Source organism: Cupressus sempervirens, chromosome 10 (assembly GCF_028749045.1).
Source record: "Cupressus sempervirens isolate cs-2001-9-10 chromosome 10, ASM2874904v1, whole genome shotgun sequence".
Taxonomy (NCBI): Eukaryota; Viridiplantae; Streptophyta; class Pinopsida; order Cupressales; family Cupressaceae; genus Cupressus; species Cupressus sempervirens.
In genome coordinates, this window is record NC_143127.1 from 141,089,893 (window position 1) to 141,115,560 (window position 25,668).

At 33.0% G+C, this 25,668-nt stretch overlaps 1 pseudogene; it reads right to left on the reverse strand.

Moving 5' to 3' along the window:
• Positions 1–1,049: 1,049 nt before the first annotated feature.
• LOC149532986 (replication protein A 70 kDa DNA-binding subunit A pseudogene) overlaps positions 1,050–25,668 on the reverse strand; it is a 99,120-nt pseudogene continuing 74,501 nt past the window's right edge.

Below are 25,668 nucleotides of genomic sequence, written 5' to 3' on the forward strand. Positions count from 1 at the left end.
CAAAAAAAAAAAAAAGAGGTGCTAGGTAACAATTCCTTCCTTTTGGAATACCCACATGGTACAAATCTTCCTCTTTCCTACAATGGGAAACATTTAAAAACTATCTATTCTAGTGCCCCCCTCTTTCCCTTGTACACAATATTCTTCTTTCTTCTATTTTATGTGTCTATTCATTTGTGTCTACTCTTTTGACCTCAGTCATTTGGATTCTCTATGTCTTGATATTCCTTCTCTCCCTTCAAAGCTATTTTTAGTTACATTCCATTTTTCTTTGTTTCTAGAGGTTTGTATTTTTTGAGAACACAAGTCTAACTGACTTATTGTGGTCTTAATAAGCTTAAAATCCCCAATTACTAGTTAGAAGTCTAGGATAATAGGTGACTGATTGACTAGTGAGTTGGTAGTCTTAGTGAGTTGTAGTTTATAGGGCTTGAAATCCAATTTAGTTGACTATAAGGCACTTTAAAATTTGATGGAGTACCAATTTCTAGGGTCTTTTGAATGAGAGAGAGATTCTCTAGTAGCACAACACAAGAACTGGATGGAGGCTTCCATAATATTCCCAATCACCTGCTTATATCTTTGGGAGTGGAAAATTAATTATTTTGTTGTTAATTTCACTTAAAAACTTATGAAAATTTCCTTCAAAACCAAACTCCAATGTCAAATTTCAAGGTAGGTTGAACATCAAAACTAAGGTAATGTAGACAATTATCACATCCCATAGCCAAAACTATAAAAAAATGATTGATATCAAAATTATGCATTGATCATGTTCAATAACCACCATAGCCACCACTTCTCATTCCATAGTTGGTTGTTGCAACTCCACCATAAGTTGCTTGAGCCCCAGTTGGACCTAGAAATTCTCTTGCCTAGTTACCAGATTGACCACATTTATAGGATGGCATAGAACTTGAATTTTCCCCAGAATTTTTGTACCCACTATTGAGACTGCCCCAGAATAACCACCCAAACTACTAGGACACTCCCTTAAAAAATGAGCAGCTTGACCACATTTATAGCATGATATAGAACTTTTATTTTCCCTAGAATACAACCATCAAGGGGCAAGCAGTGTAGCAAAAATTATCAAACTTAATGAAAGATATAGTTGCATTGACTGATATCCAATCAGGTTTCTCAAATCTGCCAAGTCCCTCATCTTTAATCTAGGATGCCATCTTTCACATGTCAACCCTACCACCACCAGCTCCTTCTTTGTATAAGGACTAAAGTGCAATGTTCTTTCCCCCTTTATCATGACATTCTCTTAATTGGTGTGCTTCTTGAAAATCTAGATTTATAGAGAGCTGGCTAGTAGAGATTATTCCCATAGATTTCCCACTAAAATCACTTATTTGACCAACTTTAACAACAAAGATTAGGAAGGCTCCTGAATCACACATTTCTTGAAATTTTTGGCCCTCCTTTTTGTAAAATGCATCCCACATTGTTACCTCAACACTGCACCCTAACATGTCCTTTAGCTAAAGTGTTCTTTTCTGAGTCTCTATTCCATTTTTTCTCATTATGGTGCTGGAGGGATTGATTGAGATAACAATACAAATAATGTCTACCATTGTATTATTTTCCATTTGCTTAATTTTTTTGATTAGCTTGAAGTTATAATGCTATTGTGGAATTGATTTTTTCTCTTCTAAACAAGCCTCTACAGTCAAAGTAGACTCCAAGAAAAGTTCCCATTCACTGTTTAAGTGGTTAAATTTTTTTTGTGCTAGTTTTAGACTTCCCTTGGAAACCATGTATACTCTTCCATTCTCAATATGATCATAAAATTGCTTTGCAATGAAATTAAAGCATGCTATGCATATTTCTCCTCCTTTGAAATCAAGAAGGTCAAAGCTAAAAATTTCCCCATCTCCTTTTTCAATAATAAAATGACAAAGATCTCCCTTGGCAGTAACTCTTGCTTTGATAGTCCACTAGCCCTAGTAAGGATTCAAAGTAGAAATAGGAATAATTATTAGAGGTACTTCATTTCTTGCCATGGATCCTTTTTTATAATACATAGAAGGTAGCTGATAGGAAGAGTTACTAGCTAGACAACCATACATATTTGTCTGAGTAGTCATTCCTCTACTAGCTACCACACCAAGCCCACCATTTGAAGGGTTTTGGATTCAGTTTATGAATGGCTAACCATGCTTCTCATATGACCTAGTAGCAACCATATGAGGTGGACCTATTGTCCCCATGCCAGGCTCACTCTTTTGATAAACCCTATTTATTATTGGGGACACTGGATTTTGGTTTAGCCCTACCCTTGACCCTACATTGTACGAGCCAGCATATGGTTGCAAAATTTGAGCCTATGTGGACACTTGAGCCTGGGGTGGATGTTGCACCAACATGGAAACTCTCTATTGCTACTAACCATTTGCATCTACCATAGGCCTTGGTTTACCAATTATATCACAATTAAGAGCTATAACTTCCATGTTCAAAACTATAATGATCCTACAAAGATGCATGAATGAAAACACATTAGTTCCAACACCATATGATGATAGGTAATTATTAGGGTTCAAATACAAACTTCATATTAAAATTCAAAAGTATATCACTTCCAAATAATTTTGTGACATTTTGCATAGAAATAAGACTATAGATCATACAATGCAAGGCATTTTTTTATTGTAAATTTGTAGGCTAGTAGATATGTTATGTTATGCATAAATCATCATTCACATTAAGATATAAAGTAAGGATGTGAGACAAAAAATCTTATTTCTAATGTTTAGAAATTGAGTTGAGTAAAGTGGATTCCAATAAATTATAGATGATATTATTTATTTATTTATTTACAACTCTCCTCCCTTTTTACAGATGAACGTGATGGTGTTTTGATTGGACCTCAGGTAAGGTTTGAAAACCTAAATTTATAAAAGTAGCAACTTATTATTTTGGAGATAATAATTTGATCCAAAGTGGAATGATTTATTAAGGAGGAGTAGATTGGCTGCATCTTTTTCCAAGAGGGATTAGGGAGTTACTCAATTATGTGAAATACAAATACAACAATCCACCTAATTATATCATAGAGAATGGTATAATATAGGTATATGAATTATAGTCTTTTTCCCTTACCAAAAGCTTATTCTTCTTTTCATAATAACTTTTTTCCCCACTGAGCATAGTTCTTCCATTGCTAGGTGATGTTATTCTTCGCACTAAGTATAAAAATGTTTGATTCCCTTCTAGCTATGTTATTGTTATTCATTCACTTATTTCTAAAAAGTATTGTGATTAGTTATGTCCACTATTCTTTGGTAATTGATATGTTTGGTTAACATGTGATATAATGTACCTGATTAAACTTGTTAAATGTAATGTTGTTGCAATTTTTATAAGAACAATTGTCATCTTCCAGAGGACTCTTGATAGAAATTTATGCTGATACATTGAAAACTCATTATAAATCATAGTAAAACATAGCAAAGATCATCCTCAAATGATAGCCATAAACAAAGGAATTTGATTATAATTGTTAAATAAGGTTTAGGGATTTATTGCCCAAATTTACTATACACCAAACAAATAGGAAGGTAGACACTAAACTAGTTATGGCGCTAGAAAAGGTAGTATGAATCCTAATGAAACAATTTACACACATACGTAATCTTAAAACATGTTTTCAACTATAACTATATGGAGAACACTTCAAGTGTTTATAGTCAATGATTAGGATCTGCTAGATAAATCCAAATGGGTGATAGTGAAGAACTATTTGCGATCATCAAATACCTTGAAAGTTTTGCATTCTCAATATAGTTGCATTAAACATAGTACACTAGAACTACATACCATTAGTAGAGTGTGAATCCATGAACCCTGATCCTATGGATATTAGGTATTTAGGTAGTTTGGGTTATAAAGGATGTTCCCAATAGTACCAGAGTATCTTGAATATAACCAACAATGTCCAACATGCCTTGATACTTAGGAAGGTACTTGTAACTACCCAAAAGCATGGAAGCCGAGGAGGGGCCCATGACTTAAATGTGACAATTGTCAAGAGCTTAGATGAACACTAATGTCTTATCATGGAAGAAGCATACACACATAAATATCCTTATGATTGGAAGACAAAAAAGTATATAATATTTAGAACAACGAAATAGTCCCCTGTAAGTATTTTAATATTCTTAGCTTCTTTGAGGCATTCTATAAAATAGTTCACATACCATACCTATGATTTAACATTTTGCATGCATCATGCATTCTCTCAACCCGATGATGGATTATAGAGAGTGATCTAAAATGATGATGCTAAAAAATACACACAATCAAATCCAAAACAAACTTACATTACAAATGTATTGTGGAAATTTGATATTGTTAATTTTGCATGCATGTCTACCAAGACAATCACAACTTAAAATATATAATTTTGATTGTCATAGTAGACATGCATGCAAAATTAAAAATATCAGATTTTCACAATCCATTTGTAATGCAAGTTCATTTTGGATTTGATTGTGTGTGTTTTTTAGCATCATCGTTTTAGATCACTTTTTATAATCCATCATCAAGATGAGAGAGTGCAAGATACATGCAAAATGTCAAATCATAGGCAAGACATGTGAACTATTTTATAGAATGCCTCAAAAAAATATTGACCAACCATTGGTCAAAATTTTGATCAATGCCTTGTCAAAAACTACCAAGTGTTGGTCAAAATTTTGACCAATACCCAATAGTTTTCTACCCGGCATTGGTCAAAATTTTTACCAATACCTACTAGTTTTTGACTAGGCATTGGTAAAAAATTTGACCAATAACTGAAAGTTTTCTACCTGGAATTGGTCAAAATTTTTACCACTAGCTAAAATTTTTCTACAAGGCCTTGGTTAAAATTTCAACAAATACCTACTAGTTTTTGACTAGGCATTGGTCAAAATTTTTACCAATACTAGAAATTTTTTTACCAAGCATTGGTCAAAATTTTTGACCACTATCTATAGTTTTTAACCAAGCATTGGTTGAAATTTTGAGCAACGCCTACTATAGATTGCGCTAGGACTCTAGAATATTTTCAACGAATGTATTGGTTGAAATTTTGACCAACCAGTAAGATGGTCAAAATTTTGATGGGAAAAACTTTCACCAATTGGTTGTTCCAAATTTTGACCAACTTGTGTCAAAATTTCAACCAATATTAGTAGAAAAATGGGGTCAAATGTACTAGTGTGCATAGTTACCATATCCATGACAATTATGACAATAAAATTTTGAAATAGGTTTGAAGACTTACTTTCACAATTAGCTTCAGTGTCTTCATGTTCATCACACTAGGAAAAAGATTCCTTTCCTTTAGTATTCATATATTGATCAGATTCAGAGTGAGCAACATTCACTTTGTCTTTAGATGTATCATCTATCTTGCTTAGGTTCTTATTGACTTTAGGAGTAATAGGTTCTTTTTTTTTAACAATTTTTTTAGTGGATTGAGAAAGAAAGAATCCAAGTCTAGTCTTATCATAACTGGGTCTTTTCTCACATATTTGTTCTTCAATTTTATCACTATTGGTATATAATTTCTCAAGTTGTTGCTTGGTTTGTACCAACTCACCTTTCAAAATGGTGTTGTATTTCTCTAATTCTACATGTTCTAACTTAATAGATTCTAGTTCTGATGTTACCTTGCTTAAATAGGATCTTAGATCTGCATTTTCATCTTTTATTTCAGAGTCAATGTTACCCCCAGTTTTCTTAAGACTCAACTTAAGTTTAGATATCTTTAACTCATGTTTTACAATCTCATTTTCTTTCTTTACATCTTCAATGTCATCATAATTGGTATGATTAGTATGTCCTTTCTATTTTAGGTCATCTATTTTTTCCTTCAATTCACCAATGTAGGCTTTTGCATCCTTGTACCTATCTTTGAGGCCATCTCTTTAATTAGTAAGAACATCAATTTGTTCAAGTGCATCTTCAATATTTTTCTTCAGTTGTTCCATATCTATAGGGATCTTTTCAAGCTATTAAGCCTCTTTTGAATAGCTAGGCTTTGATAGCAATTATTAGAAATAGATAATACTGAGAGGGGGGAGGTGAATCAATATTTTCAATCTTTTTACCCACAACTAAATATTATTATTTACTTTATCATTTGCATAAGAAAATAAACCAAGAGTGTAGAATAGTATAAACAACCATACATAAAGAGAGATCATGACACCATATTTTGTTAACTAGGGAAACCCTAGCCAAGGGAAAACCTTAGTGGGAATGGAACCCACTAGATGATTCACTATATAAAGAATCTAGTTAAGGATATTGACCTTTTTAGGAGTCTATGAAGCATGTATAGTGAATCAAGTCCCTATTAGGAGACTAGGCCTTGTTAGAAGCCTCAACCCTATTAGGAGTTGGTAGATTACATAAAAATGTGTGCAATAAGATCCCACTTCCCTAATATGAAACTATACAATAAGCTTTTCAAAAAATAGGCATGCTTACAATACTGAGTAGTTCGTTGTACTTCACAAATCTTTTTATTGATGATTCTTCACTCAAGAGAAACTCTACACATATTAATCTACATCATATCTTCACATCATATAGAAAAGTATCGCATTCACTTGTTACTCACATTTCACAAGATCATATCGACTTTGCATTTACTGATCACTAAATCATCATTCACTTTTGCACACTTTTTTCTCATACACTTTACTTCCCAAATAAAGTTTTTTACTTAGACAAAACACATTGGCAAATTTTAATTAGTCAGCTGATATAACACTATTAGATATGGCTCAACAAGAAATTATAACTAAGAACAATAAATTAAATTGTTAAACATATTTTGCTGATAAGCTCTATTCTATACTATGTCATCACAACATTACTAATTTCTTCATAACTTGAACTCGATTAACTATATGGACATGTGCACTGGTATACATCACCATTATGATTTCATGCATCTTTGGTCAACAACATAAGAGAATATTCCAAGGGAATATTTTGTTATCATCAAAACTATCTTGTTGTTATAGCACTGCCTGACACTTAGACAATTTTCTTCTGCAACTGAATGAGGCTAATCTGCAAAAAAAATATGTTGCCATAAATAACAACTGTAACTTACCTTATCTTATTGCTTGGACATATTGCCAACACTAGTTATATAATTAGAGTCACAAGAGGCATGACTAGTGGACATGACCATTCACCATATGGATTGCATATTTAGAAGACTAAAGTATGAAGATATTGAACATGAAGGAAGTGACACACTAATACATCCACACAAGGCAAGACTAGTAATCAGCAGCTAACATAGAAATTAGAGAATAAAAAATTTCTCTCATAGGAGTATGGTCTAATTAAATTTGGTTGCAATATATATGTTTCCCACATGAACTAAGGATGACACTATCTTTCAATGCAGACAGAAAACCTTTACTTTTTGCCTATGTAGATATCAAGGATCATTTGTTAGAATCTCAATAGAAGATAAGCTTCTTAGTAAGGATGATTCATAGCCATTGCAACTTATAACACATCATCACTTAAAGGAATAATAATAGAGAGAAGAGATAAAAGGATCAAACACTAATCAAATAAGAAATCATCAATCTGAAAATATATTTATGGGAAAAAGATAAGGAACAACAAGAAAGCAATTTCCATGTAAGACAAGAATCCCTGAATCAAATAAGAAGCAATGCATAGAATAAAAGACCAAATCCTTGAAAGGAATAAATGCAGTCAAAGTAGCAAAAAGGATAGACAATAACAAATTTTAATGGCCAGTGTGGACAAGATATATAACACAACATAGAAGGTTGATAAGAAAAATTGAAACACTAGCTATTGGAATTGAAATAAATGATCATAATTGGTGTAGTCCACATACACATAAGAAAATAAGATGCAGAGACTACAAATAGAATAAAAGGTAATGTTCACCAAAGAAATGAAAAAATTACATTCAAAATTATCTCAAGAGTGTTATAAAAAACATAGAGAGAATCACCCACAAGTATGAAGACAAAGATAACATAGTATGGAGAAAGAACATTAAATAGAGAAGTAGTGAATACATTAATATACGAACTTCATAAGCACATAGTAAAACTATATAGGTATGGCCCATGATTAGTTGATTTATAGAGATGAGAGATTTAAGAGATCCATCAAGAATAGAGGATATTCATATAATGAATATCAAGTTTCTCAAAAAGGGAACTTAGAGATTAGAGGGCATTCTACATGAATGTCAAGATTCCAAATTGGAACTCAGAGGGAGATTCATAGAAAATCTCTTTGAGAAAATATATATATTGTAGTGGTCAGACATATGCATATGTCAGAGGTAAGAGACTTGGTAGAGGTGAGATCTCTACCAAGTAGTGTTCCTAGAGATCCCAAAGAGGCCTAAGGGAGAAGCTCTTTCTATGACAATTACCTAACCAAGATATAATTCTCACCAAAGGGTGAAGAGACTAGAGAAAATATATTCCCTAAAGGTTTAGGAAGGGTAGCTTGGGTAGTATTTGGATAATTATTTAATTAAATTAAATATTGCTAATATGTTTTACATGTATTTTTTGATATTGTACTGACAAATGGTTGCAACTTACAACATTCAAACCTAATAGGAAAGCAAGGACATTACATACAATAACCCAGTGATGACTGAGTGTTAGAACATAGTGTTGACTAAGGAACATCATTATAATAGTTTATAAAATAAAAAAAATCCAGTCAACTAATTTTATTTCTTGGAATATTGAAAGTGCATAGAAGATAAGGATGGATGACCTGGTACATTTAATTCAAGGGAAACTGGGTTTGTGCATTTCTATGCAAGGATTTAAGGAGAAGTTTGGAGAAGTTCCCATAACAGAAAGAATAGATAAAATGATGGAAGGATTCGATGAATCTAACCTAAACCTAAGATCTACAGTGGTATTTAAGTGCAAAAAGATTGGAACTACCTATTTAAGCTAGTACAAGGGCTACTTTCAATATGGTTAAAGTTTGAAGCATTTTTTGATGCTATTGACTAACGAACTTAAGTAGAAGGTTGAGAAGGATTTTGAATTGAATAAGTGTGATTTCTTGAAGGGTTTCCAAGTGAATCAGAGATTGAGATGACAATGAAAGCATGTTAGGGGATCAACTTGTGAGATGAAATGAGGTATATATTTGTAAAGTGAGTTATATTTATCAAATCAAAACATATTGTTACTTTCTAACCATTTTATCAGTATTTGAAATCCTTTAATCAACATTTACCTAATAGTCATATGTAGATCCTTTAATCAAGGTAGCATTCTAACGAAATGTTCTAAAGTCCTCTAATAAGGCCAATTTTAATAAGGTGATCAAATTGTTTAACAATGTCACATTTAATAGCATATTTTGTAAGTGTTTAATAGGGTTGGCTCCTAATAGAGCTTACTTTAGAAGAGTGAAAAGTTGGTGACATGTTACTATTGGTTTTTCCTAAATTGGTTTCCACATTAAATCTTAATGTACAACTTGTGTAGATGTTATTTGTGATGATTTACTATTAATGATTACATTCTGCAATTTTGTTATCTTTAAGATAGTGGATTTCTAGTTGATGTTACTAAAAGTTGAATATAGAGACCAAGCTATGGATTTTTAAGACCTAAAGTAGTTTAAATGCTTGTTTGTTGAATTGGTACATCTAGACCTTTGATAACTGATTCACCCCCATCATAGTTATTCTAAACATTGTCTCAATTAGTATTAGAGCAATTGATGCTCATAAAGAAAAGTTTGAATGTGCTTAAAAGTTAAAGACCAAGATGTAAGAAAGAGGAGGTGTTATGATTAAACAAAGAGATTTTTCCTACATGGTAAAGATTGATGAGGATACACATAGGTAGAGTTGGTGATGTTGCACTTGAGTTTGTGGAAAATGCATATGTGGAGATGAAATAGTCCTTCTAACTACTCAACAACTAAAAGAGAAGAAAGAACACAATCAGGTAATGTTGGAGATTGCATTAGCCCTAAGCTATTCTATGTTTGATGACATAAAATATTGGAATAATGTAAATGAAATGTGGGATAAACCAAAGAAAATATATATGGAGGAGTTAAAAATGTCATTAGAGCCAAATTATAAAGCTTGAGATGAAGTTTTGATGAAATGACAAAGATAGAAGGTGAGAAAATAGTCCAGCAATCAAAGTGGTTGTCAATGCTATTAGAGGTTCTAATGGAAAGATTGAGGATGAAATAGTAACAAGAAAGGTATTGATAACTTTACTTTGTATTTATGCTATTAAGGTTTTTGTAATACAAGAATTAAGATGTACTCTGGGTAATTCCCTAACCATGTGTTAGCCCTAGTTTTTTAGTCACCATAATTAATACCCTATTTTTCTCCTCACTTTCCAAAGTCCACCTTTAAGAATATGTGTTTATTCTCTCAAGATATATTTTTTTACCTAGGTACATAAAGTCAAAACTTGTTGCGAAATGCTTGTGAAGAGGTCCCTTGAACCCCTTTGAACATCTTTGAACCTTTGTTTATATTAGTTCAAACTCGTTCAACCAAAAAAATTTGGACTAACTTCATTTTGTAGGTGTGACCTACCAAAATTTTTGTTGGCTTACCTCTAAATAACTTTAAACCTCATTGAGCCAAGATTCAAAGAAGTTCAAAGTATCTCTAGCATTGAGAATTAGCACTAAAGAATGTAATCAATGTTTGATAAGATAATCATCTCTAAGGCATGGGAGATGACATCCGGATGATGATTTAAGAATCTCCTCAAAATAATTATCACCTAGTATGAGCAATGAGCTAGCAATGTAAGTCGAAAAATCAAAATCTTTTATTTAAAGTTAAATTGTGTTGCTAGAAGAATACTAACGATGGTTAGGACACTTTCCTAAAATGAACATTTAATGAAGGGACATAAGGAAATCTTGAAGCATGGGTTCTTGCCTATGATAATATTACCATTAAAGCCTCATAATTTGGTTCTACTTTCCTTGGTATGCTAGTATTTCTTTAAACCAAGTCTGAGCTCATTATTATCATGCTCTATGAAAAATCAAGGCTAGGGCGGGAGGAAAAGAAAGACAAGTATTTTGGTTTTTCATCATGTCACAAGTGAGGGTTGAAAAATCTTTCCTTTTTTCTTATTTAATGTTATTTTCCTTTCAAAGGGAAGATTTGGAAGCTTTTTTTTCTAGTTAAAAGTGAAGATTAATATGATTTTTTTTGGAAATACCTCTAGTCTTGAATGTCGGAGGGGTGTGATTTATGATACTAATTTGGTGGGAGTTGAGGTTGAGAAGTTGCAAGATTTGTTTTTAGAGCAAGAAGAGGTTAAAGGGTGTCTTAAAGTTTTAACAAGTGGTCTCCTTAAAGCAATTTCTTTCCCTTCTATATTGTTAAGCCTAGAATTACTTCGATACTATATAGACCAGTATGATGTAAAATCTAAGGAATACTAAATAAAAATGGGTAACCTTTTCTATCTATTACTATGAAGAGAATCTCATCTATTCTAAAACTACAAGAGTGTTTAGTTTCTAGTTTTAGCCCCACCTAGTCTTTAGTTCAATTCTGAGAAGACCTTATTGGATTTTTTTCACATGGTAATAAAATCCTCAAAATTTGCAGTGAAATTTTTTTTTATCCTTTTGTGATTAGGGATTATATGTATTTTTTTTTAATTGTGCCCTAAAAATCCCTAATTATCATACCATAACACAAATTATGCCCTAGGTTCTTTAAAGGTTTGGTTCACATTGTTCACTTTTTCAAATGTGCATAGGTTTTTCTTTAATAACTCTCTTGAACCCTTCAAATTTTACTTATTATATGGCTTTCCTGCAATATTTTGGAAATTTTTAGAAAAATTATTCCTTACCCTAGCTTGTAACTCATTTTTTACCCAAGGTCATGTCATGTTTCTCTTTTCTCTTACATGGGTTACCTTTTTGAATTAGAGTTATGGCTAGGTAATTCTAGAATTGATCTTCCTTAATATTAAGGGTCATTTCTATGTTGCTACAAAAAAAAAAGTGTTGTGTTTTTATTTCATGCAACATAAAAACATAATGACACTTGTCTATCGGACCCAACAACTAAAAAAAATCAAAAATCTTAGCACCATAGATCAAAATAGAAATGTGTTGTTGTCACTATGTTTCCAATAGGAGTTTCTTGATCTTTAGTTATAGAGACCTAAAAAGGAAAAGATGTGTGTCCCTATGGATCATTCTTCATTATGGCTAGTAGGATTGTCAAACAAGGTTATAGGTTTTTATACATGATTTGTTTTTCTATAGAATGAGCCAATCACCAAAGTTTTCTATCAACCATTGATTTGAAGAAAGATCTATGGTTGTCACTATATCACCTATAAGAGTTGCATAATTTTTAATCATGGTAATATAGAGACAAAATGACATGTGGAATTGGTGAGACATTTTGGTTCGGCCATGAGCATTGACAAAATAAAGTAATGAGGATTATCGATCTCAAGACATATCTATGGTCATAACTTTGTTTCAATAAAAAGATGAAGACTATTTCATTCATGCAACATAGATAGAAGGTAACACATATCCCTATGTGTCCATTACACTTTTTACTATAGATAATTCCCAACTATTAGATCTTAGATTAATGAAGGGCTGTCACTTTTATGATAATGGGAATTGCAAGGTTGTTATTCCTAGAAACATAAAAACATAATGAAATGTAGCACATATGGCCCACTTTTAAGAAAGTTGAGTTAGTTTTTTGAGTTGACAAATCTACAAAAGATCTAAGGCTATTGTTAGGTCACTAAGGGGAGTTTATAGATCTTTAACCATAGCAACATAACAACATGGTAACACATGTCTTATGCAATGTAGCCATTACATAGAGGATGAAAACAAGGTAAAAAGGTTTCCAAGTGTCAAAATTTGGTTAGTTTTATTGTCAGGTTGGAGAATAGAAAATGAATCAAATTTCAAATTGTGTTATGTCTACCAGATTTCTAGGAATCAGTGGCCTATTTTCAAAATTTATAACTCGTCATTCTATCCTCTATAAAAAAATTATGAGGATTAAAAATCTCCTATATGAATTGATGCAAAAGCTATAAAGGAAAAATTGGTGATTTCCATTCTAAAAATAGATTGTTGAAGAATTGGAACGTGGTGCTTGGAATTTTTTTTGGATTATTCAAATGGGAAGAGTACTTTTGAGGGGGGGAGGGGGGGTGATGAATCAGAAGTAACACAGTTTGACCTTTTCAAATCCTTTAAAACAATTAATATGAAAGTAAATTGCATGCATGTAAACATATTAAATAAACATAAAGTAAACACATGCATCAACACACACATAACACTAGAATTTGGTAACCCAGAAACCCTCCAAGAATAAGAAGGTAAAACTAGGGTGTAGATGATATTCACAAAATAACTACAACAATAATTGTTTGACCACTTATGATGGTCTACCTTGTTAAAGGCATGCCCTGTTAATGGCTTTACACTGTGTCAGTAGTGACCTAGTTAAAGGATTTAAAACACTTTACATGAAGTGTTATCTTGTTAAAGGATTTAGTCACCTCTTCAAAGGATCTACAAAATAGTTGTTAAGCTAACCTATCAACATAGGATTTACCACTATCTAATACAATTGCTAGAAAGTATTAGAAATCTTTTGACCTGATTACTTGCAATATTCAATTGCTGATTTTAGGCACTTGATCTACTCATTCTAATGTTATTCTTGTTTGATCTAATATTTGATCGTAGCCCTTGTTTTATTTTGATCAACTAATTGTGTAATTGCTACTCAATTCACTAAGTCTATGACACCCCTACTGCTTGCCCTATTTTGCAATTTTTCTATTTTCTTAGCAACTTCCTTTTCTTCTTTTTTTCTATTCTTTGGGCACTTGAAATTATGGGGTCTAAACCTTCTTATAAAGACTTCGTAGGCTTAGGTTTTGTAATGAAATCATGAACTCAAATTTCTTGCTGAAATCCTTAGATTTAGCATATTGCTTGCATGCTATCTCTAATTTTTGGATTGGCTACATGTTGATAACATAGGAAAATGCAAAGATTTGATCTTACCTTCTAATCCCTATGTGAATCATCCAAAAATGGTTTTGCATCTATTTTTGTAAAGGCACAAACTTGTATGTTGATTCATTGTTACTCGGCACATATACTATCCTACTTTGCTCAAAACCTATTGCACTTTGTCTTTCTTGGCACATGTATGACTCTAGCTCACTCAACACATGAAGCATTTTTACTTGCTTAGCATCAACTATGACTTGGTACCTATATATCACTCAACGTCTATTGTTCACTTGACACTTGAAGTCACTCTACAACTATTGAAATTATGGCTTGGCACATACTATAGCTCGACATGTATAGTGTACTTGGCTCCTATATGAAAAGTGATCAAGTGTGTTAACACTCAAATGTCAAAACCAAACTAAGACCCCCCTTTGACTTGAGTGTCAAAAATACTTAACTAAACATTATTGATCTAACCTGATGAGTACATTAATCATTCTACTCTACATATGTACAAAATTTCAAAATTTGTTTAGAATACCCTATAACTCCCCTTAAGCTGATTGTGCCTTGTCTATTCTTGTAACAAAAATTCTTTATTGAATCTACCTAATACTCTTTGCCTTTTCCTTTTTTCTATAATCTATACCTATGTGCTGAGATGTTCTACCTTTTGGCTATCTACAATCTTTCCCCCTTTATTCTTCAAAAGAATGAATGAAAGAATGTAATCAAAATGCTTAGTATTCTCCCCATTAGTTATATCTTCCTTATTATTTTTCCTCCAAAAAATTGTTATATCTTGCTTATTATTATATCTTTCTTTTGCACTTCACTAATCTGTTTAGTGGCCTTCTTCTCCTCTTTTACTTGCTCCTTGGCCTTTTGAGTAGAGGCCCTCGCGGTAGCTCTTGTTACTAGTGATGGCTTGGCTTGAGTTGTTTCAGTAGCCTTCTTTTTCTCTTTTGGTTGGGCTACAAGCTAGGCTTTGGCCTTTCTTTTCTTAGACTAGTCTTCTATTGGTGCTTCCTTGGCTTCTTCTTCCTCGACACCTTCCTCCTTATCTTCACCTAAGCCTTGGGTTAACTACATTGGGCCTTGCCCTTGTTCATCTTCTTCACTCTCACCTTCTTCTTCTTCTTCCTCAATTGCACCCTCAATTCCTACAACAAACTTCTTTATTTTTCTTACCATTTTTTCTTTCCTCTTTACTATAGAGGTTGTCTTCAAATCCATTTCAACCTTTGACTTCACCACATCATATGTCCCAAAAGTTTTGGCAGCTTTTTCAATGTCCTTTGCAAGTAATACAATTATTTTTATTGATGCCTGATCAATTTCTACCTCATAACCTAATGGTCTAAGCCATCTCACCCTTGGAACAACTACTTATATGTATGTGTAGTCAATGTCCACTAAGAAATAGATATCATTGACATGTTGTTCAACTAGGGAAACTGGTATCCTCAATCTTTGCTCCATGGATTTCTTGAAATCCTCAAAATAGCTTGTCATTTGGGCTTCAAATTTGTCACCCATCTATTCAATCTACTCATTGATTTAAGTGATTGCATATTTGTTTGAGTTCAAATTTACCTTTCCAATTGATGGAAACTCTTCCAAGACATAGAATAATATGCACACAAGAACTAAACCAAACTTTCATTGAGCATCTTTTGACCTTCTTATTGCTCCTAGGTTCTCATTTATTTGTTGAAACATTAGTTCTACTAGATCATATCTATGATTTTTCTTTACAAGCTTATAGGCTACATCAATAGCAACACATGGTACAATATTTAATCTGTTGGATTGGTAAAATTTTTGAGATATCACTCTCCCTGCAAAATCTAGAAGAGGATCTATTATAGTATCAATTGTCATACCCCTTTTATTCCACTTAGCCCGTGTATTCCTTTCAATGGCCTCTTTTGAATCACTTCTCAAGGTCTTAGGCCAATCTAGGGTTGGGAAACCTATAACCCTATGTACTATTATCTTGGTAATTTTAATTGGTCTTATTTCTAGCCATAGATAGCCATCATGAATTCATCATAGTACAATGTAGATCCATTCTATTTTCAATACTGTGGGAAAAACTAGGGCATTTGTTAAACCTTTCTTCTCAGCTATTTGAAACTCATCCTTTAGAATTTTTTTATCACATAGTTTATCATAGGCACAAAATATCTCAAGGTCGCCTATAGCCCCTACCTTGTAGTTGTAACACTTCCTTACATCCTACACCATGACAACCTTGGGTGGAATTATGGACAATGCATCGATAGGGTTGTTCTTGTAGGCTACCTCGAGAATGGGTCTAAAGTTAGGTTGTTTTACTTCATTACTAACTAAGTGGACCTCATGACTTTCCTTTCCCTTGGGGTCCTTAGAACTAAAAGGCATTATATCAATCTAGGGTTTCAATATATTAAAACTTTGATACTGCATAGTTTGACACTTGAGAAATACCTTAGATTGATGAAATTTATGTTGAATCACTATTGAAATTGGTGCAAAAGGCTTCAAGGTTGCTCTTTGATCTCTTTTGCACTCTTTTCATCTTTTTTCTATGTTTAAATGGCATAAAAATGATCAACATTGAACCTTATACCCCTTAAAACCTAGCATTAAATGCATAATGCATACCATTGTACACTCAACACTTGAAGGTTTCAACATAACTCTGCTTCCATTGGATTTCGTTCACTCAATTTCCATTCAAAGTTTTCAACTTGGCATCAACCATCACTAGAGCTTTACTCGACATCTGAGGACAAGTCGACAATATTTGAAAAAACTTCAAATTTTGACTTGGCATCTTTTCTCATGTTGATTTCTTCTTTATGGTACTTCTTTGTCTTGGGACTGATGTATGATATAACTTTGTTTATCAGTCCCATACAACTATCCTTTCTTAGTTGGCTGAGGTGTGATCACTTGACCTCTTGGGTGAAGTGATCCCTTCATTTGATGTGTTTGCTCCATCCATTCTCTTCCATGTCTTATTCATTTCTCCTCTAATTTGTTGAACATCTACTTTCTCTTTTCCTTTGTTGACTTTTGACTTGGGTGCCTTAGACCTTGTTCGGAAATACCTGCTAATATGACTAGTCTTCAAGCAACTAAATCATGTGGTTTGGTTTAACCACCTACTATAGTTCCCTCTGGAATGTGTTCTTATACAATTTTCAAGAACATGCCCATACTCCTAACAATAATGATAGCTTTCCCTAGTATTGTAATCCTAGTTCTAGTGGTGTCCATGGTTGTTTCTCCTTGTAGGCTGATTAGGTGTCCACATAGACTTTGATCTACAATCAAAAGATCTATGTTCATATTTCTTGTAGTTATAGTAGTGATCATAAAATCTTGGTGTTCTCATGGTCTTAGTCCTATAGTCTTGTGTCAGGTGTCCTTGCTTGTTGTATTTGTGACAGTGGCCCTTTTTCTTGGGTTTGTCTTGCTGATTAGTCTTCCCACTCTTGTATACATTAGTAGTGTGTCCCTTTTTATCACAAAAATGACAAGTGGGTTTAGACTTCTTACCTTTGTCACTCCTTTTCTTAGTGCTCTTTGATGATTCACCTTCTTCAGTACTAGTGAAACCTAATCCTGATGTGTCATTACTAGATCTTGGTAATTTTAGTAATTACTCAAAGTACTTGATGGCTTCACTTGATTTATCAAGGCTTTCTACTATCTCCTTCTCTCTCCTCAATTCATTCTGCAATTTTTCATTTTGCATTTTCAAGGTGGAGATCTTAATGTGCTTCATATCATGCTCATGATGAGCATTCATCATTTGGCTAAGGGTATCTAACTGCATGTTGGAGATTTTTGCAAGCTCTATGGACTTTTCATCTAGTCTATTTGCAAGGGTTCTTTTAACATCCTCAAGCATAGCCCTGTCCTCAATGGCTCTTTTCTTCTATTCATTTATTTCACACAACATCATTGCTTGTGACTCTTGCTCAATTTTAAGAGATCTTATCTCTTCTACTTGAGCTTTGTTCTTTTCCATCCATTCAACTATTGCTGCATCAAATTCCTTGAAATCTCCATTGGAAAACACTTGTGTGGTATCAATCTCCTTGTAGTGTGTGTCATTTTGAGCTATGGCTATATCATTCCTTCTTTCCAAGGACTTTCTCAATTCTCCTGTAGCTTCCTCCAATTTGTGTAGAGCAAGGTGCACATCAATCACCTGATTGTCTATGATCTTCCCAAGTTTGAAGACTTCCATCTTCAGATCTTTTCTCTAAGCTGTTAGGCTTTTCCTTGTGAGAATCTTGCTCTAAAACCAATTGCTGGAATATTCAAATCAAAAGAGTACTTCTGGGGGGGGAGGGGCGGTGTGGTGAATTAGAAGTAACACACTTTAACCTTTTCAAATCCTTTAAAACAAATAATTTGAAAGTAAACTACATGCATGTAAACATATTAAATAAACATAAAGTAAACACATGAATCAACACACACATAACACGAAAATTTGGTAGCACAAAAATCCTCCAGGAATAAGAAGGTAAAATTGGGGTGGGGATGATGCCCACAAAATCACTACAACGATAATTTTTTGACCACTTCTGATGGTCTACCCTGTTAAAGGCTTTCCCTATTAATGGCTTTACACTGTGTCAATAGTGACCTAGTTAAAGGATTTAAAACACTTTACATGAACTGTCACCCTATTAAAGGATTTAGTCACCTCTTCAAAAGATCTGCAAAATAGCTATTAAGCTAACCTATTAACATAGGATTTACCACTATCTAATACAATTGCTAGAAAATATTAGAAATATTTTGACTTGATTGCTTACAATCTTCAATTGTTGATTTCAGGCACTTGATCTTCTCATTCTAATGTGATCCTTTCTTGATCTGATATCTAATCATAGCTCTTGTTCTATTCTAATCAACTCAATGTGTAATTACTACTCAATTCACTAAGTATGTGATACCCTTGTTGCTTGCCCTATTCTACAATTTTGCTATTTGCTTAGAAACTTCATTTTCTTTTCTTTTTCTATTTCTTGGCCACTTGAAAAAATGGGGTCTAAGCCTTCTTATAAAGACTTCGTAGAATTAGGGTTTGTAATGAAATTACAAACTCAAATTTCTTGCTCAAATCCTTAGATTTAGCCTATTGGTTGCATGTTGATAACATAGGACAATGAAAAGATTCGATGGTATTTTCTAATCCCTTCGTGAATCATCCAAAAATGGTTTTCCTTCTAAGTTTGTAAAGGCACAAACTTGCAAGTTGATTCTATGTTACTCACCACATAATAGATTACCGGTGCTCAGCACATATACTATCCTACTTTTCTTGGTACCTATTGCACTCTATCTTGCTCGACACATGTATGACTCTAGCTCACTTAGCACATGAAGTTTTTTGACTTGCTTGGCATCAACTATGACTCGACACCTATATATCACTTGGCATCTATTGTTCACTCGACACCTAAAGTCACTTGGAACCTATTGAAATTTTGGCTTGACACATACTGTAGCTCGGGATACATAGTGTGCTCGGCTTCTATATGAAAAGTGATCAAGTGTGTTGACACTCAAATGTCAAAACCAAACTGAAACCAACACAAAATTATTACTATGTTAACCTAAATTGTGAGTCTCTACATCAAAAATCTATTGTAGTAATAAGATACATAATTTTGAACCAAGTAAGTACTTTTATGTTTGTAAAAAGAATTTAGGTATCCTATATCTATTAATTACAATGCCTCAAAAGAAGGGTTTCTTTAGGTAGAGAGATTATGCACATAGAAATATTCATGATGATTTTTTACAATAGTTAAATGAGTCCACTAATGATGCTACAAAGATGAAGAAATTAGGCCCTATAAATACTAGGTTAAAGGTAGTACAAGGTCTATATGATAGGGGAAATTGGACCTAAGATGCAATGACATCTAAAACTAAGTTGTCACTATTCAAGAAATGCTTCTTGGAGAGAAAACTATTTTCCCCTCATGAAAACATTTGGAATTTTAACCTATGTAATTTGTTTATCCCAAGAGTATTTATGGATTTAGACCTTCTCACCTTTGTATCCAAAATGTATGTCCCTATGATCCAAATTGTAAGGGGGATAAATGGGGAATGCCTAGTAATAATGAATTCTAAAGAAATTCAAGAAGTATTTGGAATGGATCCCACTACACAGTATTATTAAGGCATTGATTTCTAGGGCTTAGAGAAGGAGTACATGTCCCATAGAGACCAAATTAGGTAAGAGACATTGAGAGTACATTTAGATACAATTGGAAATTTGGCATTGGTCATATCCTCTATGTGGGAACCTTTCAAGAAATAATTCTTCAATTCTCATGCCATAGATATATACATGTCTCAATGTAGGGTTTTATATGAAAATTACCAAGACATTATGCCTATAATAATTATGTATATGATGATATAGATTTTATCCTTTGGTGTTAGTATTATCTTTGATTTTACATCATTTCTAGTTGAAGAAATCCATGTGGGATTGATAGGGATTGTGAAGGTAAAATTTGAGAAAACTTTTTGTTTCTATTCTATATTAATGGCCATGTATCTTTTTAAGGGAGTTTAGTATTTTGAGAGAGATATGGAACTAACAAGAGAACATGAAGGAGAGTCTCTACCAGTTCAATTGTGGAGCGTAGATATGACTTGGGATGTAGAAGAAGAAAGTTTTGTAAGTTTTGATAGGTATTTTGCTTCTAGTTATAGGATTCTTTTGTCAAATGATAATCCAAGTATACTTAAGTTGCTATTGGATTTCATTAGACCTATGGATTGCCCCAACAATTTGAAAGTATCCCATAATTGGAAAAATAGCATTCAATATCCATTGTCTACTATTTTTTAAGGTATATGGATTTTAGCAGACCCTACATATTTTTTCCTTACAATTTACCTTTTAAAGTAGGTTTAGAAAAGATTTTGGTAGATAGGTGGGTTGGAAGAATAAGAATTAACTAAAAAATCAAGGGTTTCCATTTTCCCAGCTTGTACAGTGGCTCATCAATTTATAATCATAAAGGGTTGTTTGATTTTTCTATATAAAGTTTTGAACCCATATAAAATGGCTACCTCTCATCCTAGATACAATGACAATTAGCGGTTTTTTGAGATTTTTAGATAGAGGGCCTAGGCCAAAGCCTAGAAGCATGAATTCTATTACCTAGAAGATATAATAAGAAATTATTTTTCCTTACACGAGCAAGAAATAAAAAAGTTAAAATGAAGAGTTTACTCTAGGGTACTAGAATTCATTAATTGCTTTGAACAATAATATAGTCCATTGAAAGATGCCAAGACATTAGCTAAGAAGATGAATAAGATAATAATAACATTTGCAAAGATCATAGACACCATGAATGAGAAGAAAATCCTCCTTATCATTACTTATCCTGACAGAGCAAGGAAGGTAATGAAATGGTTATCTTTTACCCCTACTGTAAGTTTAGGTCAGCTATTCATTCAAAGGAAAATTAGTTTCAGTATAGTCAGGATTGGGGAACAATTTGATGTCAAGGGGAAGGAGAAGGTTGGATCAAATACTAGTGTTTTAACAAGGAAACATCAACTTGAAGAGAAGCCATTAGAGTGAATGACCAAGAAGCATAAAATAGAGCAAAATATGTGTCTCAAAAAGAAATTTATAGACCATCCCAATCTCCCCTATGTATGGGAGGAAAACAACTCATTAGGGATAAAATTGGGAAACTTGGATCGCAAGGTGGAGTGTTCATTACGATAGTAGAGCTAGAAGAGGGAAATCTTAAGGAACCCACCATGCGCAACATAGAATTGACTATGAATGATTTCAAAGGAAATGAGTTAGAATCTAGAATTAAATAGGATAGCCATGAAATATTGTTTGATAATATTTGTGTAAAATCAAGGGCCTTTTACCAATTGGCATGGAGAATAAATATTGCAAACATTGAGGAAATATAGAATAAAAGGAAGATGAAACATCTTGAGAAAGAAGACTCGGTCATAAAAAATAAAGTTAAGGAGAAATGATGCAATAATTCAATAATGTAACACCTAAGGAAGGAAGGAAAATGATTGAATCAACTGGACTTATACTTCTTCCAAACTAAAACATTATAGATGCAATGTTCTTTAATGCTGTAAAAAATAATTTGAATACTAAAGAGCAATAAGAAAAAGCACTTAGTGGTGTCAAATATAGTGAGGTCCATTCTTCTTGGTTATTTGACCTTTGAAAATAGGATTTAATACTAGATCTTCTAAACCTAGTGACTCTAAGTTAATGGGAAATTTGATTGTCAAAAGAGTGGACGATACCCAAAATGATGAGGTAGTAGAATTAAATGTTGGCACAACAAAACTCACTTTAGTTATTTCTAGAAAAGAGAAGAGGTTTAGACATGAGTTATATGATAACTATGAGTAAGTATTGGTATCCTACATTGAAGAGATCCAAAAATGTCCTTGACTTGAAAATGAAATGGCAAGAAATAAAGTGCAACAACTCTGAATTGAAGCTCCTCCCCCCATGTGCTACCTTTTAATACCATTCCCATTATGGATATTCCAAGCACTCCTTAGAAAAACGAACTCTATATGACCAATGAGCTAAATGAGTAGAAGGCTAGGATCTTGTCACTATATGTGGAATTAGGAATCCAACATGAGGACAAGATCAAAGACACAATTTTTATTTAGTGGATAGGGTAGCCTGACACCTTTTCTACATAGAATTGTCAAGGTTATTGGAGAAATGGAATGTGTTGAATAATTCTAAAGCCACCTTGAGACTAATTTTGAATAAGAAAATCAGCAAGGTTGATTTTATCACAACCCTATGTTGCTCTATTATTGACCACTTTGATGATCAGATAGAAATTTTTTTTTTAACAAGCCAATAATTTCCTTGATTTTGATCATAAGAGGGACTTGTTGAAGAGGAGAATAAATATCTTCTTTTAAAGATATCTTAGCCAAAATTTTGATATCTTTCCCCATGCACTAAAAGGTACAGGTAAAATAAAGGATAAAGAAGAATTAGACAATGAATTGAAGGAATTGATGAGCATTAGGCTAAACAAAGTATTGAATAGAGATGATTACATTTGGTTTGCAAGGACTACTAAGCAAGTTGTACAAGTGAAAATATTTTTTGATTCATTCAAATAGGATTTTTTGAGTTAAAGAAACTGGGAAGATATATCTTGAAGAGAGAGCAAGATATATTGATTTTCAATTGGCTAGATGACACACTTTTTGACAAGTGGATGTCAAATTACTCTCTAGCAATATACTTGTTAAAAATGGTAGTTGAAGTGGAAAGTGTGGACAAAGTAATTGCCACAAAAAAGTTATAGTTGGTTGATAAAGTAGTTTAAATAGAAGAGAGAGTAAAACAACAACAAATTACAACACTACATATAGCCACACAAACTAATGATTTGAAGGATGAGTAGCCAATTATAATAAATATCCAGATATCATAGCCTGAGAATGAAGGCCAAGTAGTCCCACAACTAGGAGAACAATGAATGGAACAATATCAATCGTTGAGGATGTATAAGAAACTACTACAATAGAATTGGTCCCACCACAAAAAAAATAATGAAGAAACCATTCTCTTTCCGAGGAAAATGACCACCAATTTTTGTCTTTTCTTTTGCAAATTTTGAGTATGATAGATTTTTTCCTTTTATAAATCTTTTTGTTCTATGGACAACTGTCCTTTCCCTCTAAGAATAAAGCTTGTTGCAACTCACACTAAATAAGTGAGTTTACAAGGCTAGAGGAGGGTCCAATTTTATTTCCTTGCATGAGTCTATGTAAATTTTGAGTTGGTCCATTCATATTGTAAATCAGTTCAAGAATTGAATGCAAAAAGTTATAGTTGTTAGTCTATTGAGTTATTTGTTGTATATAGTTCAAAGAAATAAATAAAAATATTGAGATTTGATTTCATTCCAAATCTTGTCTCTTTCCTTGCCTCTATTTTGTTCATTTAGATTTGATAGAAAAGTTTATCATATTTTAGTTTTAATTCACTTTGAATTATGCTTTTCTTCTTTTGTTAATAATCTAATGGGTTATGTAAATGATTAATGAAAATTTTAAGAACATTATGGTTTTAAGTAAAGATATGATAAGTATGAGATCTGTAAATGAATATAGGTAAATCTTTGTATAGATTGTTAAGGTAAGATCTAGAAGTAGGTGTGTGATCTCTGTTAGTTATAGCCCAATGGATAAGGCATTGGCCATCCTTGTGACTTAAAATGAATGGAATGTCTTTCATAATAAAAAAATATTATAATCAATCAATCTTTTTCAATTCAGTTATCCAAGTATGAAATGTTAGCATGTACTTAGTTCATGGTGTCTAGGGTTTGATGAAATAGTTATCATCTCTTTATGACCATTTGAGTTAGAAGAAATAAGGCTCAATAATATTTTGTTACTAGAGTTTACATTAAGAATCTTAATTTGAAAGTGGATAAAGTTGAATTCCTAAGGTAATCCTGCCTAATTATTGAAAAACAAAAAGTGGAGAAGACCATGATGTCTTGTTATGGTATTTTTATTTTGAATTTTTAGAATGCCCATAATGGTTTTTTGCTGATTCCTAGGTTTTTTGGCATCATAAAACGTAGTTTAAATTCTATCAAATCACGAGCCAATAGAATTGTCAAAATATTGCAACCAAATGGCCAAGAAGTCAACATAAACCTTTTATAGAGGAGGTTCAAGGCTTCCTAAAGTGCTCAGTAGGGGTCACATGATACCACTATACACTACTTGATAGTTTTTTTGCATGGAGTTAGAGGGTCAGTTGATGTTCTAGTTTTTTAAGAATGTATATTTCTTTATATAGACATTATTTTTGTTAGTTTGTGGTGACTGATTAGGAAAGTACTGTACAAACTTCTTGGAATTTTTTTGGGCCCAGTTTTATTGAGATTTTGGGCCCACATGTAATTATTGCTATCCATTTTGCCTCTAGCCAAGATTTGAATTTTTAATTCTTGCCCCGCCCAATGGTCAGCTTCCATCTTCTATATTATTTTAGTGCCCATGAAATATAAAAACATAAATGATAAAACTTTATGTTTTGTTTTGTCAGCCTGCAATTTTTTGTGCCATTAGATCTAGTTTAGATCTATGGTGGGCACTTTCCCACAATCTCCAAATGCATAATCTTTAAATATTGTGGGAAAGCCCCTCGACGACATGTGGTTCAATGAGTCCTTATTGTTTGGGTGGGTCCATCTTCTCTAAGCCATCGCAAGAAGAGTAGGCAGGGTGGTAGGTTGAGGTGGCAATTTGATTGGCACTTTCTTCCCCACATTTTTTTTTTGACAAACTTTTTGATAATGCGGGCAAGCACCCTGGTGACACACTTCCAGATGATGTCATGGCTAATCTCACAGAGGTTTAGAAGACACAAATTCTGAGCATCGTAGATACAAATTAGATCAATGGGTGACACATGCCCGCAAGATAAAGCTGTGAGGAAGTTAGGGAATGTGGGCATGCCCCCTTGTGACGCCTGTCCCATGATGTCCCATGTTCCTAGTTGTACCTCCC